Source organism: Phoenix dactylifera, chromosome 14 (genome assembly GCF_051530095.1).
Source record: "Phoenix dactylifera cultivar Ajwa chromosome 14, Ajwa_hap1_PhDact_Kaust_v1.1, whole genome shotgun sequence".
In the NCBI taxonomy this organism is placed as follows: Eukaryota; Viridiplantae; Streptophyta; class Magnoliopsida; order Arecales; family Arecaceae; genus Phoenix; species Phoenix dactylifera.
Window position 1 is genome coordinate 9,695,586 of NC_143203.1, and position 8,192 is coordinate 9,703,777.

Genomic DNA, 8,192 nt, shown 5'->3' on the forward strand with positions numbered 1-8,192 from the left:
GACCTAAGACCCGATCTTGATTCCACCGACCGTCTCTTGGAGTTCTTGCGTGGGAATCAAACAACTATGCAGCAGAGCCAACAACAATTGATGGAGAAGATGGATACCACGCAACGCCATATCGAGATGATGTTGCAACTATTGCTAAATCAGCGGCAAGAAACTCCACCGGGGGGAGCTCCGCGTCGGACCCGGGTGGAATCTCCGGCCCCTACCCGTGGACGACCAGGACGGAGGGGACCCCTCCTCGTGAGCCTCTCCTTCCCAACCCACCAGAGGAGATGTGGCTGGACCAAGGAGAAGATCGACCTAGACCTCGATCCGAGCTCATACCGATTGGCGCACGCGCTAGGGCTCGGGGGATGAGCCCGATTGGCATCGACGACGGGTCGGATATGGAGGATGATCCCATCCAGAATTTTCAGATGAGGAACCAGCGTGTGGGAGAGTACCCACGCCGAGGATATGAACGAGATCGGGACCGTAATGGAGATCGAGAGGGAGGAAATCGCGGACTGACTCTTAGGCTGAAATTTCCCAAGTTTAAAGACGGCGATCCTCTCGATTGGGTGTATCGAGCTGAGCGGTTCTTTCACTACTATGGCACAGCGGAGGACCAAAAGGTATTGATCTCATCTTTTCACCTAGAAGAGACCGCCCTGCGATGGTTTCAAACCGCCGACCGAGCCCGACCTTTCAACGGTTGGGAGGATTTTTCTGCAGCAATTTGTCGGCGTTTCGGCCCTACCGAGTACGATGACTTCCAGTCTATGCTATCAAGGGTCACCCAAAAGACTACTGTTAGAGCCTTTCAAGAGGAGTTTGAGAGGATCAGCAACCGAGTGGTGGGGTGGAGCGACTCCGCGCTGAAAAGCGTATACCTCGGAGGACTTCGTGTCGACATTCAAGCCGAGGTGAGGACTTTGCGGCCACAATCTCTGGAGGATGCCTTTGCCTTGGCCCTAATGGTGGAAGAGAAGATCAAGACCACTCGATCAGCGGCACGGGGCAGCTGGACCAACCCCCGGGCCGGCCAAACCGCAGGGGGCTCCATCGGCCAGCCGAGAGCGCCGACGGTTGCAGCAGCCAACACAGGGCCGAGGACCCCTCTTCGCTTGTCAGGTGACGTCAAGAGGGTTGAGCGTCCACCCGGGAGGACCTTGACACCAGCACAAGTGGAGGAACGTCGAGCAAAAGGCCTATGTTTTCGCTGTGACGAGAAATTTACACCGGGACACCGGTGTGCGCGGCCCGTCGGAGCGGTGATGTTGATCGACGGATTGGAGGACGAGGCCGTGGCTGAAGATGGTGATGAGGTTGCTGAGGACGAGCCCCAAGATTTAGAGGCCGAGGAAGAGGACGTGCCACCTCAGATTTCATTGCATGCCTACTCCGGATCGGCGACACCGAAAACGCTACGCGTGGACGGCATGATCAAAAGACGTGTGGTGCATATCCTCATAGATACGGGCAGCACCCACAATTTTTTGGATGAGAGGCTCGTCAAACAGATCGGTCTCATAGCAGAGCCAACATTGGGCTTCGACGTGGCATTGGGTGACGGAGCCACATTGAGGGCGGAGGGCATATGCCGAGGCATCACTTTGACGATCCAGGGCAGCCAATTCAAGCTCGATCTCTATCCGTTGGCATTACGAGGAGCTGATTTGGTCCTTGGTACGCAGTGGCTGCAGAGTCTTGGCCCGGTTACATTCGACTTCGCCGAGATGTGGGTGACTTTCAGACTGAGCGGACGGCGAGTTAGATTGGATGGCATTCGGCCTAGCCCAAGGGCTGCACTTCAGCCCCTAGTCGGCTTGCCCGGACCCGGCGTGCACAGCTACTTGATGCAGCTCTTACCTCTGTCGACGGAGACCACGATGGAGGCAGGTATACCTACTGATTTGGCTGCTCTCTTACAGGGGTTCGCAGATTTATTTGAGGAGCCTCATGGTCTTCCACCCGAGAGGGAGCACGATCATCACATAGAGATTGTACCGGGAGCAGAACCGGCGAATGTGAGGCCTTACCGCTACCCGCACGTTCAGAAGGAGGAGATCTCAAAGATGGTACGAGAGATGTTGGAGAGCGGCATCATTCAGCCCAGTAGAAGTTCATATTCATCGCCGGTGCTGCTGGTACATAAGAAGGACGGGACGTGGCGATTCTGCGTCGACTGCCGGGCACTTAACGCGATCACCGTTAAGGACCGGTATCCGATTCCAGTCATCGAGGAGCTGTTGGATGAGCTTGCTGGTGCGGAATACTTCAGCAAACTTGATCTCCGTGCCGGATACCACCAGATCCGTGTCAGGCCCGAAGATGTGCACAAGACGGCGTTTCGGACACACGATGGCCATTATGAGTTCCGGGTGATGCCGTTCGGCCTCACCAATGCACCAGCGACGTTCCAGGGGCTCATGAATGACATATTCGGACCATTACTACGACGGTATGTCCTTGTATTCTTCGATGACATACTGGTTTACAGTCGTTCATGGCAGGAGCACCTAGAGCACTTAGAGGAAGTGCTGAAAATTCTGCGCAGAAATCAATTGAAGGTAAAGCGATCCAAGTGCCTATGGGCCGAGCCGAAGGTCGAGTACCTAGGCCATGTCATCTCTACTGCAGGTGTGGAGCCGGACCAAGCAAAGATACATTGCATGACCGAGTGGCCGCTACCCAAGAACCAAAAGGAGCTGCGAGGATTTTTGGGCCTAACCGGTTATTACCGCCGGTTTGTGGAGGGATATGGAAAGATCGCCGCGCCACTGACCCTGTTGCTGCGAAAGGACGAGTTTAGATGGACCGAGGCAGCGACGGAAGCATTCGAGAAGCTCAAGGAAGCCATGACGACGGCCCCGGTTTTGGCGCTACCCGATTTCGCCAAACCGTTTGTAGTCGAGTGCGATGCTTCCGGTGCCGGCATTGGTGCTGTTTTGATGCAGGAGGGACGGCCAATTGCTTTCATGAGCAAGGCGTTGTCCCCTAGGACTCGCTCGCTGTCCACATATGAGAGGGAGATGATGGCGGTCATCCATGCAGTCACAAAGTGGAGGCCGTACCTTATCGGCCGCCGATTCATCGTTCGGACTGATCAGCAGAGCCTTCCATTGTTTCTTGAGCAGCGCATACATACTCCAGCCCAGCAGAGGTGGGTGTCGAAGCTTCTCGGCTACGACTATGAGATGGTGTACAAAAAGGGCACAGAAAATCGAGTGGCGGATGCACTATCGCGCCATCCCGAGTCCGGCGAGTTGGCGGCTTTGACTACGCCGGTTTTTCCTTTTATTTCAGACTTGAGGACCGCCACATGCCGGGATCCGGACCTAGTACAGATCCAGAGGGAGTTGGCAGCAGATCCTAGCAGTCATCCCGAGATGGAGGACCGAGATGGGTTGATTCTGGACCATGGGTTGATCCGCGTGCCCACCGATTCAGCCATGCGGCAGGTATTGATCCAGCACTTCCATGATACTCCTTTTGCTGGACACGAGGGATTTTTCAGGACTTACAAGAGGCTGAGCCAGAGCTGTACGTGGGTAGGCATGAAGGCAGCGGTCAGAGCTTATGTACAGCAATGCGATGTGTGCCAAAGGGCGAAGGCGGATTCACTGCGACCTGCGGGTCTACTTCAGCCTTTACCGATTCCTGATCAGGTTTGGGAGGATGTGTCGATGGACTTCATTGAGGGGCTGCCATTAGTTCGAGGGTACTCAGTGATCATGGTCGTTGTGGACCGCCTCAGCAAGTATGCCCACTTTTCGGCGCTCGCACATCCATTTTCTGCTCGACGGGTGGCAGAGGTCTACATACGGGACATTGCTCGATTACATGGTATGCCTCGGACTATTGTTTCTGATCGTGACCGCATTTTTGTTAGTGCATTCTGGCAGGCTTACTTCAAACAGCAAGGGACGAAGCTTGCCATGAGCTCGGCTTACCACCCTCAGACCGATGGGCAGACGGAGGTGGTAAACCGCTGCATCGAGCAGTACTTGCGCTGTATGATTGGTGATCGGCCCCGAGAGTGGCTTTCTTATTTACCTTGGGCCGAGTATTCGTACAACACCGCTTTCCACTCAGCCATAGGGATGACACCCTTTGAGGCGGTGTATGGACGAGTACCACCGACGCTGCGAGTTTATGATCCACTGTCACATGCGGACTGGACAGAGGCAGATTTTGAGCTCTTAGACCGCGATGCTACCTTACGGCGGTTAAAGTTCCACATAACGACTGCGCAGAACAGGATGAAGCAGCTGCATGATCGGAAGCACAGAGATCCAGTATACGAGGTGGGCGACTGGGTATACGTCAAGGTGCAGCCTTATCGATAGTTGACACTGCGGCCCATGGCGAACCAGAAGCTCTCTCATCGCTTCTATGGGCCCTTTCAGATAATAGAGCGCATTGGACCCGTGGCGTATCGCTTGGACTTGCCGACTACATCGAGAGTTCACCCGGTATTCCACGTGTCGCTTCTGAGGGCCCGACTTGGACCCAAGACATCTGTCGGCCCAATCATACATGAGCCACCGGAGGACGAGGTAGTGGAGCCGGTTCGAGTGCTGGCGAAGCGCAGAATACGAGTAGAAGGACGATTGGAAACCCAGATACTAGTGGAGTGGCTGGGGAGAGCAGCAGACCAGGCCACATGGGAGTTTGAGACTGAGATATTTGATCGTTTCCCTGACTTCCGACCTTGAGGACAAGGTTAAGGGAAGCATGGTGGAGTGATGCGGTTGGATCCACTAGACTGCCTCGAACTTAATCATTTGGTTATTTTTGCTTTTGAGTCCTTGATGTTAATTTCATTTCAGCATAGCCTTGCTCGGGTTAGCCGACTTGGCCTTTATTAGAGTCGCTTTGGGTTTAGTTGTTTCTTGAATTCAATTAGATCAAGTCAAGTTAAGGGGTCAGGTAGCCACCTATAAATAGATGTGGTGAGCACCTATTTCAGCATGCAAAAATTAATTGAAAGGCTTTTGCCCTAGCTCTATTTCCTTCTCTCTTCTCTTCTTGCGACGCCTTCCCCCTCTCCCTAGGCCGCCGTCCAAGGCCGCCGCCCCCTCCATCCGGCTGCACCACCTCTGTCCCGAGAGGCCAGCCACCTCCTCCCTCTTCTTCCTCTCCTCCTTGATCCCTTCCAGCCTCTACAAACAACTCCATCCCGTTGGATTATCAGCCCGTCCTTCCCTGCGTAGTCATCAGTCGGAGGCTAATATCTTAAGATCCCGACGTCCTCTCTAGACCCACGACCTACCGCTGGAAAGCTAACGCGGAGGTCTACAACATATCCAAAATTGAGATCGATCTGACGGACGGATCTTTAGAAATCGTGTCTGCAATCAGGTCGGAACTACCCTTCCAGAAATCAAGAAGAGTCAAGAATCTTGGGATACGGATCACCACTCCTAAGGGTAGTCAAAGCATTGGCTTGCTCATGATTTAGTCGAGTTTCTTGAGCCACGTATTGTCCTCTTGGATTACTCATTGGTTGACTTGGAAGCTTGACTTCCTCTCGCTTGTTTAATGCATTAGCTAGTTGACCCATTTCGGATTCTAGCTTAGCAATGGATTGCGTGTGCGAGTGCAATAGTTGTGTGTTTGCCTCCAAACCTTGAAGGGCAGTCAACACTTTCTCCTCAAAGGCTGTATTTCTTTGGGTTGGAGGAGGAGGATATTGAAATTGAGTTGAGGGACGGTAGAGATGAAAATTATGAGGATTTTGAAGATTTTGGAAGTAGGGTTGGGCAGTATTCGAAGCTTGCTGCTTCCAAGAAAAATTTGGATGATTCTGCCATCCTGGATTATAGGTATTGGAAAATGGGTCATTACCCGATCTGGGCTGTATTTGAGCAGCATTGATGTGTTCTTGCACGAGTTCGGGGAATTGGGATGCTGAGGGGCACTCATGAATAGGATGCGATGGGCTAGAACAAATAGCACATACTTGTGCTTGGGAAGAGCTAACGACATGTCCTCCTATTATTAGTTGGTCAATCTTATAGGACAATGCATCTACCTTGCTAGACAGGTCCATAGAATGACTTATTTCACAAATGATCCCTTTTCTTTGAGAACTTGGGGGTGCTTGACGAGAACAAGAAGCATGGTGGAGGAAGTTTTCATTGAGATTTTCAAATAATTGCCATGCTTCATGCTCATTTTGAAGCATAAAAGTCCCCCCGCATGCAGCACCGATCATCTGATGGATTCGTTCAGTCAATCTATCATAGAAATATTGCACTAGCTGCCATTTAGGTATTTGATGATGTGGGCATTTACAGATTAAGTTCTGAAATCTCTTCCAGGTTTCATGAAATTCTTCTCCCTCAGTTTGGAAGAAGCTCGTGATGGCACATCTAAACTAGTTCGTTCTTCCTATGGAAAAGTATTTTTTAAGAAATTCTTATTGCATTTGATCCCAGGAACGAATTGAATTGGCTTCTAAAGAATTCAGCCATTGCTTGGCTCTATCTTTAAGGGAGAAGGGGAATAATCTAAGTTTCAGAGCATCATCAGTGAAGTTCTGAATCTTGACAGTGGTGCAAAATTCAAGAAATTCATCTAGGTGTTTATATGGGTCTTCGTTGGTGAGCCCATAAAAAGATGGTAGCATTTGGATCACACTAGACTTTATTTCATATTGTACAGCTGCTACCTCAGGTAATCGAATGCAAGATGGGGAAGTGTAAATGGTAGGAGTAAAGTATTCCCTCAGGAGTTTGGGTTGTTCTTCAGCCATCTCAGGAGGTGGGGATGATTCTAATGTTCTGATCTCAGCTCGAATATTTCTAAGGGTCCGTTCTATTTCAGGGTCAAAGGGTAATAGGTCACGCACTCTAGAACGACTCTCTTGCATAAACTAGTACTTGATCAGTCAAGCATGCAATAAAAGAAAAACACATCAAATCCTTGTATTTGCCCTAAAATCACTAGACAGCTCCTAACTGGTTTGAAGAGGGCACCTAAGCCTCCAATCCGGTCTAATGAACTGAGTTAATCAGGTAAGCTCCAGGTAAGTGGGGGGGTCACGATGCGTTCGCAAAGTTTCCACTTAAAAACCACTTGCCTCGAACAGATGAACTGTCTTCCTTATAGGGACAAAGCTTGCCTAGACATCAACTGAGCCACAGAGCGAAATTGGTGCAACTTTCGGTGATTTTCGTCCTATTGAGCTCGAATGTCCCTAGGGGCCAACGTCTAATTGATTTTAATTAAGCTGACACTATGTGAGATTAAGTTTACCTAAGTTGGGCAAGAGTCCGGTGATGAAATCCGGCTCTTATCTTGTTGGGGTGATTGCCCTTACTAAGTGTGGATTAATTGTTGTATGTGTATCAAACATACATTCACACTTTTGCTGAAATTAAAATCAAACAATCACCATAAAATTTCAAGCTAATTGGAAATCAATTTAAACAAAAAAGGTTTAGAGGTTACCAAAGAAAATTTCTCCAGCAATTTTTTTTTTTTTAGCAAACCTCTATAGCATTCCTTTTTTGCAGTCCCCTTTTTGATCGTCCCAAATTTCCTCTTCGATTTCTGATCAAATAATACCGAAAGAAAAATTAAAAATTAGTAAGAGAGAAAAAGAAGATAAGAAAAGTAACAAAAATAGAAAATATTTTTATTTTATTTTAGATATATATATATATATATATTTAAACTTTTTTTATGAAAAGAAAAACAACTATGCTAGCAATCCCCGGCAACGGCGCCAAAAATTGATCGTTTATTTCAATTTCAAAAATAAACCACGCAATCGCACGTATCCTGTAGGATAGTGATTACGGATGTCGATCCACAGGGATTGGAGGCAAGTTATTTTTCTTAATTAAATAATTAATTCAAAGGGCATAAGCTAGAGTAAAAAGAATTGTAAGTTATCGATTAATGAGAACTAAAAGTAAGACGAATGCAACAGTAAGAATATTTTATGGGAAGAGATGTTTAGGGTTAGAATCCACCGATGGATTCGTAAATATGATGCTTTCAATGACTTAGATGCGTATATGATCCGATTGCTCTTAGCTACAAGTTAGGGCAATCATACAAAGAGTTGAAATCTAACCCACAGTAAGAGTCATCTAAGCCTGGTACAAACCATCTTCTCTAAGAATAGGCATGGTCTGTCCTATTTAGCATGATTCATCTGATGATTAATTTTTCAAAGATAAATCTGG

At 48.9% G+C, this 8,192-nt stretch overlaps 1 non-coding gene across 1 annotated transcript; it reads left to right on the forward strand.

Annotated features, from left to right (window-relative positions):
• Positions 1-6,269: 6,269 nt before the first annotated feature.
• Positions 6,270-6,375, forward strand: LOC149751335 (small nucleolar RNA R71). Its single transcript, XR_016398392.1, has one exon. It is a non-coding gene; the product is annotated as a small nucleolar RNA R71 (small nucleolar RNA).
• The last annotated feature ends 1,817 nt before the right edge of the window (positions 6,376-8,192 follow it).